The sequence below is a fragment of the Lactuca sativa genome, chromosome 4, assembly GCF_002870075.4.
Source record: "Lactuca sativa cultivar Salinas chromosome 4, Lsat_Salinas_v11, whole genome shotgun sequence".
Taxonomy (NCBI): Eukaryota; Viridiplantae; Streptophyta; class Magnoliopsida; order Asterales; family Asteraceae; genus Lactuca; species Lactuca sativa.
The window spans coordinates 37,185,736-37,195,828 of record NC_056626.2 but is presented as its reverse complement, the minus strand read 5'-3'; the positions used below and the strand labels follow the sequence as shown (position 1 = coordinate 37,195,828).

Here is a 10,093-nt window from a genome sequence, read left to right as displayed (position 1 = left end):
GTGCTTTTAACCCACAGGGTTGTTGATAGTCCCCAGGGTTGCTGATAACCCATAGTTGTTTATTTATAATGTGTTTTATGTGGTATCTTTGAGAACTCACTATGCTTCATGCTTGTAGTTGTTGATTTATATGTGGCAGGTACTTCCGAGGATTGCGAGAAGGCAAAGCTATGATTGTACACACACGTCGGGATATTTATTACTGGGACGGATGTGAACATTGTTTTCATTAACTAAAAACGAAAAATTTGGTCTAAATTTTGAGATGTTACATTTTGGTATCACAACCCTGGTTTGAGGGATTTAGATAAACCTCCGGGTGATTCCAAACTCAAATTAAGGATCTGAAAAAACTTTAAGAACTTAATAAAGAAATGAAGAATTTTACAGGAGAAATACCCAGAGAAATAGTGTGTACAATCAGCCAACGCTCGAGCAGTAGTTTCCCAGAATACCTCAATTTACATTATGAGTAGTCCAGATATATCTATATTATGATCTGATAGAATTGCATGCTAGTTAGTGATAGGATAAGGAATCTTGTAGGAATCGTGTGGTAATGTTGCCTGATTTGTGATGCCTTAGCCTAGGAGTTCATTCTTATAAGATTGAATATGTATTTACTATTTACTTAGTGTATGCTACATAGTTGTACATAGTTAGGATTTTATATCCTTAGAATGCCTGATTTAGCCTTTCTTCCTGTTTCTTGTTTGGTTATGGATTAGAGGTAGGATTATTTATTCAAATGTTTATCGAGTCTCATATTATGTATAATTGGCATACGCGAAGCAAATAGCAAGGGCATCACAGATCTTGTGAGGCAGAGCAATGTTGGGAGCAGTCTACAGTCAGTGTCTAGATGCTTAGTTGTGGTTCCAAGGAACCATCAGGGCACGTCCATAGCTGACTTGAAGAGGTAGATTATTTGGGGTCTTAAGGGGACGACTCGAGATAGATACGGGTTGGTGTGGAAGGTAGTATTAGGCCCGTACTACTAGAAACACTGGATCCGTACGTCACTCAAGGAGTAACATCAAGGAACTAAAGGGCTTGTATGGTGGTGGGAGTGTTGGTATGTGCGATTTAGCCTGATTTTTGATAATTTTCTTATGTGTTTCGGTATGGTGGTTACCCGAGTTTCAGGCTCTAGTGACCCCGAGAGGCCAAGTGCCAGCGATGATGAGATACATAGGATTATTTCCACAGAGGTGGTCGTAGCAATCAGAGAGGCTATTCCGGAGATATTTAGGTCTATCAGGACCACGTTGATCGAAACTTTTAACGAGCTCTATGTTGTTGTCACTAAGGTTGCGACTTCCGCAGCCACTGCAACTGTTGTTGCTGGGAGACCGTAGGGGTGATTCGCTATGGTATTGGGAGCACACCAACACAAAGCCACCCGAGTTTGATCGGACCCAGGATCCGATTGTTGCTATGAGATGGATCTCTGATGTTGAAGGATATTTCGATACCTACTCCTGTTCGGAGAATCTGAGGGTTCATTTCGCAATGAACCTGCTTCACTTGGGAGTGAAGGACTGGTGGAAGTTTGCGACAACTAACTACTCTATTGCATAACATACTACAGTGACTTGGGAGAGATTTATTGAGATGTTCAGGGACGAGTTTGTACCTGCAGTTGAGCAGGAAAGGTTGGCCCAGGGTTTTTTGTCTCTCAAGCAGAAGACAGAGACGGTGGCTGAGATCACGAAGACGTTTCATGAGAGGGCTTTGTTTTTTCCTGAGTAGGTGTCCGCAGAGTAGGCCCGTGTGAGTCTATATTTGAGTGTTCTCAGGAGGGATATTCGTGAGTTTGTGGCGAACACCAGGTATCGGACATTGGCTGAGTTGCACACCAATCCCAGGAGGAGAGAGATTGAGCTGGAGACCTAGGCTAGAGAATAAAGGGAAACCCATGGGAGAGATAGGAGGCCAGTGCAGTTGTAGCTGGTGACTAAGCGACCCAATCATGCTGAACAGAGAGATGCAGGCCAGAAGGTCTGCACTTGCGGAAAATGTGGCAATGGACAAGAGGGAGCCTATTGGTCCGGATCGCATTGCTACTTGTGTGGCAAGGAGGGGCATATGGCTAAGGATTGCACCAAGGGATTTCGGGTTGTTTCAGCTGCAACCAGATGGGTCACATGAAGGCAGATTGTCCTTAGCTTACATCTAGGGCGGTTCATACTCCGGCCCTCCCGATCCTGCATATCACTGATGGCCAGCAGGGGAAGGCCGAGGCACCAAGGGCTCGAGGGAGAGCACTTTAGTTGACAGTAGAGGTGGCCCGTACAGCTCCAGACGTCGAGGCTGGTATGTGTTCTTTATATTTATGTTGATTTATTTATGTTGCTTATATTATCAGTTGTGTAGGTACTTTTCTTGTGAATTATGTGTCTGTGCTTGTGTAGTTTGTGTTGAATCTATATGCCCAAGAATCATTATTGAGTGACATTCCTAATAATATATGATCTTATAGGGTCACACATTTATCAAGTTGGCACATTTTGTATATTTATTATTAATATGATTATTAATAAATGATATCAATTCTTGTATTTTAATTAGAGAGTAATTATTCTTTTATGATAATAATAATAATTATAAGAGAGTATAACTAGTTATTATTTCATATGGTATAAATTAATAGGTCGTGCATAATATTTTGGACTAGTTGGATTCTTTTGTCTTTTACCTAAAGGCAAAGTTTATATTTTATAAACTTGGAGTTTATAAAAAATAAAGAATCCATCCTCTTATGAGAGATATAGCCTCTATATATATATATATATATATATATATATATATATATATATATATATATATATATATATATATATATATATATATATATATATATATATATATATATATATACTAGCTGTTTATCCGTTCCAAACGCAGGGTGTGAATATGGTGGTGATGATGCTCGATAGTGATTCTAGTGGTTACTGTCGGCTCTTTTCAGCAGGTTTGTTTTTCAGCAAAGGTAGGTGTACGGAAGTGCAAAAGATGGTGCAACAATTTAGTTAAAATTAAACTTTTATTGTTGTTTTGGGTTGAAACTATAAGAATGTTGTTTTATTTTATAAATATTGACCTATGCATCAAGACATAAATGTATAGAGACAAAAAAAAAATGATAAAAAAAATGAAAAGCAAATCTAATCTCCCCTCACACTCTTATTTGAAGACTTAAAATTATTTTTTTTACTTTGTATTTATTTGGCAAACATCACCCTTTGCATTTATTTAGTGTGGCGGTGATGATGCTTGATGGTATTCTAGTGGTTTTCTGCCGGCTCTTTTCAGTGGATTTGTTTTTCAGCGAAAGCAGGTGTACGAAGTGCAGAAGACAGTGCAACAATTTAGTTAAAATTAAATGTTTGTTGTTGTTTTGGGTTGAAACTATAAGAATGTTGTTTTATTTTATAAATATTGACATATGCATCAAGATGTAAATATTGACCTATGCATCAAGATCTAAATGTATAGAGACAAAAAAAAATGAAAAAAAAAATGAAAATCCAATCTAATCTCTTCTCACACTCTTGTTTGAAGACTTAAAATCAATGTTTTTTTTTACTCTGTATCTATTTGCCAAACATCACCCTTTGCGTTCATTTAATGTGGCGGTGATGATGCTCGATAGTGATTCTAGTGGTTATTGTCGGCTCTTTTCAGCGGGTTTGTTTTTCAGCAAAGGCAAGTGTACGGAAATGCAGAAGACGGTGCAACAATTTTGTTAAAATTAAACGTTTGTTGTTGTTCCGGGTTGAAACTATAAGAATGTTGTTTTATTTTATAAATATTAACATATGCATCAAGATGTAAATATTGACCTATGCATCAAGATGTAAATGTATAGAGACAAAAAAAATGAAAACTGAATCTAATCTCTCCTCACACTCTTATTTGAAGACTTAAAAATCAAAGTTATTTTTTTTACTTTGTATTTATTCGCCAAACATCACCTTTTGTGTTTATTTAATATTATGGTTGAAGTCTTTTATGTAGACTTCTAATCTCTCTATACACCCGACTAAATTACTTTCAATTTTTTTTTTCTTTTTCAACAACGTGTTACCAATTATAGCGGTGTACTTTTTGTTTTTAAGTTTTTGTAGTAGTGAACTTTATAATTTATGTTCTTCATTGTACCGGTATGCAAAAGATTATCTTGGTTTAGAATAAATTTTTGATGAGGATGATTCCATATGCAATTTATTTGACAGGAAAATATAGAAGTATTTTATTATATCCATTAAGCCACCATTACATAGAAGTAATAAAGAGTAGAAACAGGAGAAAAAAAAATCAAAACAATTTATAACTTTAACTAAAGTTTAAATGCATTTAAAGATAAACATGTCCATTAAAAACACAATCAAGATGTCACCCATAATAAACTCTAGGGATATAAAGAACTCCATCTTCTTACACAATCTTTTTACCAAACCAGTAGGATGTATATAAACTGAAGGTTCATATATGGATATGTCAATTACAACTTTTATTATAGATACCTTTAAAAGGGCATCTAAAGCGAATCACAACTTATTTCTAACAATGCAAATACTTTTGATATATTTTTCAGTTAATGCAAACCTCCCCTGTATTACACAGCAAGGGCAACACCAGAAGACATATAAGTAAGCTAAAGGAATCATCTTTAAAGATAAAATCGTTAAAAACTGCCTTGCCAAAGCCATGGTCACAGAATTCGCCGAACATGCCATGATCTACGATCCAATCGTTGGCTTCCCAAAAACTGGGACGTACCGAAATGGACCTACCCCAACTGTACCCGATACATCCAACCTAGCGAACAATGTTCCAGGTCCTCGTTCCCGTACCCGAGCGGTCCACGAACTATGTGACTATACAATGAGTAAAAATACAATTCAAATGACTTCAATAGAAAACATGACCATGAAATCAAAAAATATATATATATACCTGGGGTTTGGCTTCAACAATATATTGAGCACTTTTGACAGCAACAACTTCTTTTGCTTAGGAAATCCAAATACACATAGATAAACAGTCACATACATAGACACATATGAACATACAGTCACACACAAACATAATCTTATACACATAGTCACATAGTCCTTTTATTCATGACAGGACCAAAACATTACAAAATGGTCAAATTAGCACCAAAATGGAAATATGTAATATTTGGGCCAGAACTGGAAAATATCACATATACTCAGGATGATATTAAAATATTTATTTTCAGAAAACTAAGATACAATTAAATTGACTTTGAACTTTTCTATTTTTGATTCCAAACTTCAAAATGAAATTAATGACAAACTATGTTTCTAGAAATAAATCTTTTTATATTACCCTACATGAAACAAAATGATTAATAGCATGGAACATGTATAAAGTTAATAACTAAAATTTAGCATACCTATCTCATATGAAATTTACAGTAATCCACAAGTTGCCTCCTGCCAAAAGGATAGGTCAAAAAATGATTTTTTTTAATATAAAAACGCATAAAAATTATATTGGTTATAAGCAAGGTTATTACACATAAATAAATCACAAAGTTCTTTTTCTCTATATTTAGAGATATAGAAAGAAGACTTGAGGATGTAGTGGCCATTCAAGTTGATTATCCCCTCTCACCCACGAAGTTATACCAATATGAACCTTCAAGCCAATCAACGAGTTAGTAAGTGATGAAATTAATTAGTAAAATGAATTGGAATTTGGGGGAATTATAATGTGTTAGGCGTTGGTTGGGAGAAAATGTTGGCATCTTATCATATGGAAAATGTTCAGTGTTGGAAGCAAAAGCATGTTCAAAGTATGAAGCGTGTAGTTTTCTAGCAAACATAATCTTCATAAAATGAAAACAAATGTTAGTAAAATTAAAACACCTCCAAAACCATTTCAACACATTTATAAGAAACTTACCATAGAAAAAAAAAACACCAACTTCTTCCTCTATCTTTCCAGTTGATTTCATTTTTTCTGCATATTCATATTCAAAATTATAACAACACCACATAAATGAAAAAAATCAAATATATACTAACACCACAGAAAAACATGTGTTGTTCAAATTTGGATCCATACACATAGATATAGAAAGATTGTGTATAAATAAACCTTGTTTACAATTGGTGAAGATGGCTATTCAGATTTTGTGAGGGAGGCACCATCAAATAGCAGAAAACATTACACACGCACACATGACACCAAACACCACCAAATGAAAAAAGGCATCAACTCTCAAGATCGTCGATGGATTTTGAAAGTGGGAACGTAGGTTGGTGGGGAGATATGATAGACGTGAGGAAGGTTGCTTATTGTGGTCTGGATAAAACTGGAAACAAAAGACACATACCTACAATAATTCAGCATTAGGTTTTAGAACAGAGACATCTCAAATCATGAGATTGAGTATTTTGATCGGGAAGAAAGATTGGATGTGAGAAAGTGAGAAGCATCGAGTATCAAGAGGTTACCTTGAATTGGTTAAAAGAAAATAGGATCTTGTAGAGGTCTTCGGAAAAAATTACTTCTGAATGGAATTCTTTAGAAGTGAATTAGAGACGGTGGAAGATTGTTTGTGTGAAGGCTTTTTTTATAGACTGCTTTTGGCCATCATTTGAGAGGAGCAATGATAACAAATGAAAGAGACACAGAGGGTGACACCTATTTCAAGCAGCTAGTGATGAAGCCAACGTTGGTTTGGGGTATTTTAGAGAGAAATGAAGGGCGAAAGTGGTGAAGCTGCAGTCTTTATTTGATGGTGTGCTGGTGGTAAAAGGTGTTCGATAGCGATGATTAGTAGTCTGGAGGTTGTGAGTGGTGTTTGAATCAAGTCTGATTTAATGTTGAAAGAAAGAGATACATCGATGCAGAGAGGAAGACACAAAGCAGAGTGCTGCTTGATGATGTTTGAGATTAGGGTTTCTAAAGTAGAGAAGTGAAAGGCGCACAAGACAAAATTTAGGCGAGATCCAATTTTAGTAAGGACCAATTCGTGGTCTATTTATGTCTAGTTGAGCTGTATGCGATTACGTCTAGTTGAGTTGTATGTGAAGCTTAATATTTATTTTCAGAATGGATTTCCATAATCATCTCCTCAATTCAATTCCTGGTGTCAGTTGTATTTGGTAAGAATTAATAGTTTGATTTTCATAAAATAAAGATTACTGGTATTTGCATTAGATTATGGTACTTGTTGTTGTAAAGATTGTACCTCTTAAATTTTTCAAGAAATGTTCAATATGCTTAAAAATATAGTAAAAATATAGTAAAGATATATATAATATTGTGGAGGTTGCTTGTCAACCTCCATGCCTTGCCCATGCTTCTTGAAAATAGGAGAGTTACTTTATATTATTTTAATGTAAAACCATTACCTTTCATGTTCTATATAAGAGATGCATGAGGCTTGCATTTGAAAAAGGGAAAACACTCTCTTCTTCTTCCTTTCTTCACCTTAAAACCGTAAGTATGAAAGAGTATGATCTCTTTGTAGTCTGGTGTTTTACTTTGGTGATTAGAATCCTTCTTGAGTTGTCCCCTTTAGTGCTTACTTGAGTTAAACACTAAAAGACTTTAGACACTCAAGAATACAAGAAGAAACTAGCATTCCAACTGCCTTAATCTTGATGATGGATACTTGTAGAGAGATCATGTTCTTTGATCTTTACATCTTCATCAACACCCCAAAACCAAGTTGGCTCAAAGGCTTCAAAGGTTATCTCTAAAACATCGTATGATTGTTTTTATTTCATTCTAACGTCTATAAATGGATCCATGATGGTTTGGCTTTGTTATGAACTAAAAATAAACTTGTTATTTTTAATGTCTTCCGTTGTCGGTTTTTTGTTAAAAACAAACTTATATTTCATATCAAAAACCAACAGTGGTATCAGAGCCATCTTTTATATGTTAGAATGATTTTTTATGTTTGATAATCTTTGATTTTTGGAAAACAAGCATGGATTTCTTTTTGTTAAGAAAAATCCATATTTGTCTTCTTTGACAACTTCTTGGTTAAAATTGTTCATTTTTATATATATCCGTTTTTCATGCATTTTGGTTATATAAAAGTTGTCTTAGAAAAAACAAAAAGTTGTTTGTTATAATATTTGATATGTTATCGTGTATAAACAATCCATTTGGACATTTGTGTTGTGTTTGGTTGATATTTATTTATTCATAAGATGTAATAGATAAATAGTTATTTTTTTTTCATTTGTTGACTTGTTGTAATAAATTAGTTAGACTAGTTGTATTTCTTTTTAAATATAACAAGATGAAGAAATGACCTCCTTCAAGCCGAATTAACCATTTAAGACCATAATCCCAACCACCAGCTTCTATTTTTAGTTTTGGGATTAATTATAGTCTTAATGGTTTAAGTGTTGCAACTTTCACAACATGAAGATTTGAAGTCCTTTTGCAAGCAAAAGTTGACTTGGCAAGTGGGAGCTTGAAGACCTTTTGAAGTGTCCCTTAATTCCTTTAGGAAAGACTTAATAGTTCTTGTGATGGCTCACAAAAATTATTACTACACATGACTTGGTTTATACACATTATAATGCATACTTGTGACGTTTATTTTATGTTAAATGTATGTTATGTTTTATGTATAAAAATGGTTTATACATGTCAAATAATATTTTTTTCATAAGATAATATCATTTGGAGTTTAAGTAAAAAATATTTAAATGATGACATAATATTTTTATGAATGACTATTTATAAAAACATTTTACCGGTTACCGATTTACCTGTTAAAACTCAATTTTTTTATTCAAAATAGTTGTTAGGTCTAGATAGTGTTGCGTCTTGGGCTCGACATTTAGTCCATTTAATCTCCGGTATGGGTCTGTCCATCCGTGCGTTATTTTGTAGGGTTTAATATTTATAGATGCTTGCATGCATCCTAGAACGTAAGATTTTGATAGAGATTTTAATAGCGTTCATCGTTCTTATCTTTTGTAACCCTAATATCCTCTATAGCGGAAGTTCTTCATCGAGCTCTGCTGAGGATTGAATCAATTGAATCATTCGACACATTCAGATTCATTCTTGTGCTTTATCTTACTATTTTTGCTTTCTTGATTTACCTGTTATAAGATCTAATCGATCAAAGAGTTTTATAAACTCATCAATTGGTATCAGAGCAGGAGGTTGTGTAATTCATACACATCTCTTCTGTGAAAGAAGTGATTAGGGTTTATTCCACATTAACTGATATTTATTGAGCCGTCACTCCATAATTGACGTATCTCATTATTTATTCGTTTTGCCCTAATATTACATATTACAAGTCTGATCTTGCAACAGGTTAAACGATCAAGCATGGACGATTCTCAATCTAATCCTATCAACATCTCAAACAGTATTGGATCTACAACAAAGATTCCAATTCTTTACACTCAAGATTACGAGGTTTGGGCACATCATTTCGAAGACTACGTCATCGGATCTGAAGATAATGGGTATCTAATATGGGAAGCCATTGTGTCTGGACCATTTGCTCATTCAGGAACATCCAGAATTATTAAAACTCAGAAGGAGTATAATGATCTGTTAAAGGATGTGAAAGACGTCGCTCAAGACGAAAAGGAGAAGTTTCAGTGCAACATCAAAGCATTGAGACTGATTCGATTCGCTCTTCAATATGACACAATTAGGTTGGTGAGTTACTGCAGTACCGCTAAAGAAATCTGGGATCGGCTGCGAGAGCTGTATTCCACAGATGAAGATTTGGAGCACTCAATTCAGACCTTGGTTTTGTCTGAGTTTGGAGAGTTCAAGCAAAATCCCGATGAGTCCATTACACAGACGTTTGATCGCTTCAATCATCTTCTCAGCAAGATGATCAAACATGATATCGAAAGGAAGCTTACTGAACAGAAGGTTACTTTTTTGAATGGCTTAAGATCCGAATGGAGAGCTTTTGTGTCTACAGTTAAAGCTCACGAGCAGTTCAAATCATATTCGCTGGCGAAACTGGTGGGAATTCTGAAATCCCAAGAAAAGATAGTGATGCAAGAGAAAAGTGTGGTCTCAAACTTGGGGTACTTGTCCCTCCTGTCTA

At 34.8% G+C, this 10,093-nt stretch overlaps 1 long non-coding RNA gene across 4 annotated transcripts; it reads right to left on the bottom strand.

Annotated features, from left to right (window-relative positions):
• Nucleotides 1–4,425: 4,425 nt before the first annotated feature.
• Nucleotides 4,426–7,045, bottom strand: LOC111909007 (uncharacterized). Of its 4 annotated transcripts, none has more exons than XR_006190198.2 (7): nt 6,495–7,045; nt 6,136–6,373; nt 5,941–5,997; nt 5,552–5,863; nt 5,429–5,468; nt 4,963–5,018; nt 4,426–4,883 (listed from the first exon to the last, which is right to left on the bottom strand). It is a non-coding gene; the product is annotated as an uncharacterized LOC111909007 (long non-coding RNA). The 4 variants fall into 4 exon arrangements; XR_006190199.2 differs by having other exon boundaries at nt 4,427–4,883; nt 5,552–5,673; nt 6,136–6,352; XR_006190197.2 differs by having other exon boundaries at nt 4,428–4,883; nt 5,552–5,673; nt 6,495–7,042.
• Nucleotides 7,046–10,093: the final 3,048 nt, after the last annotated feature.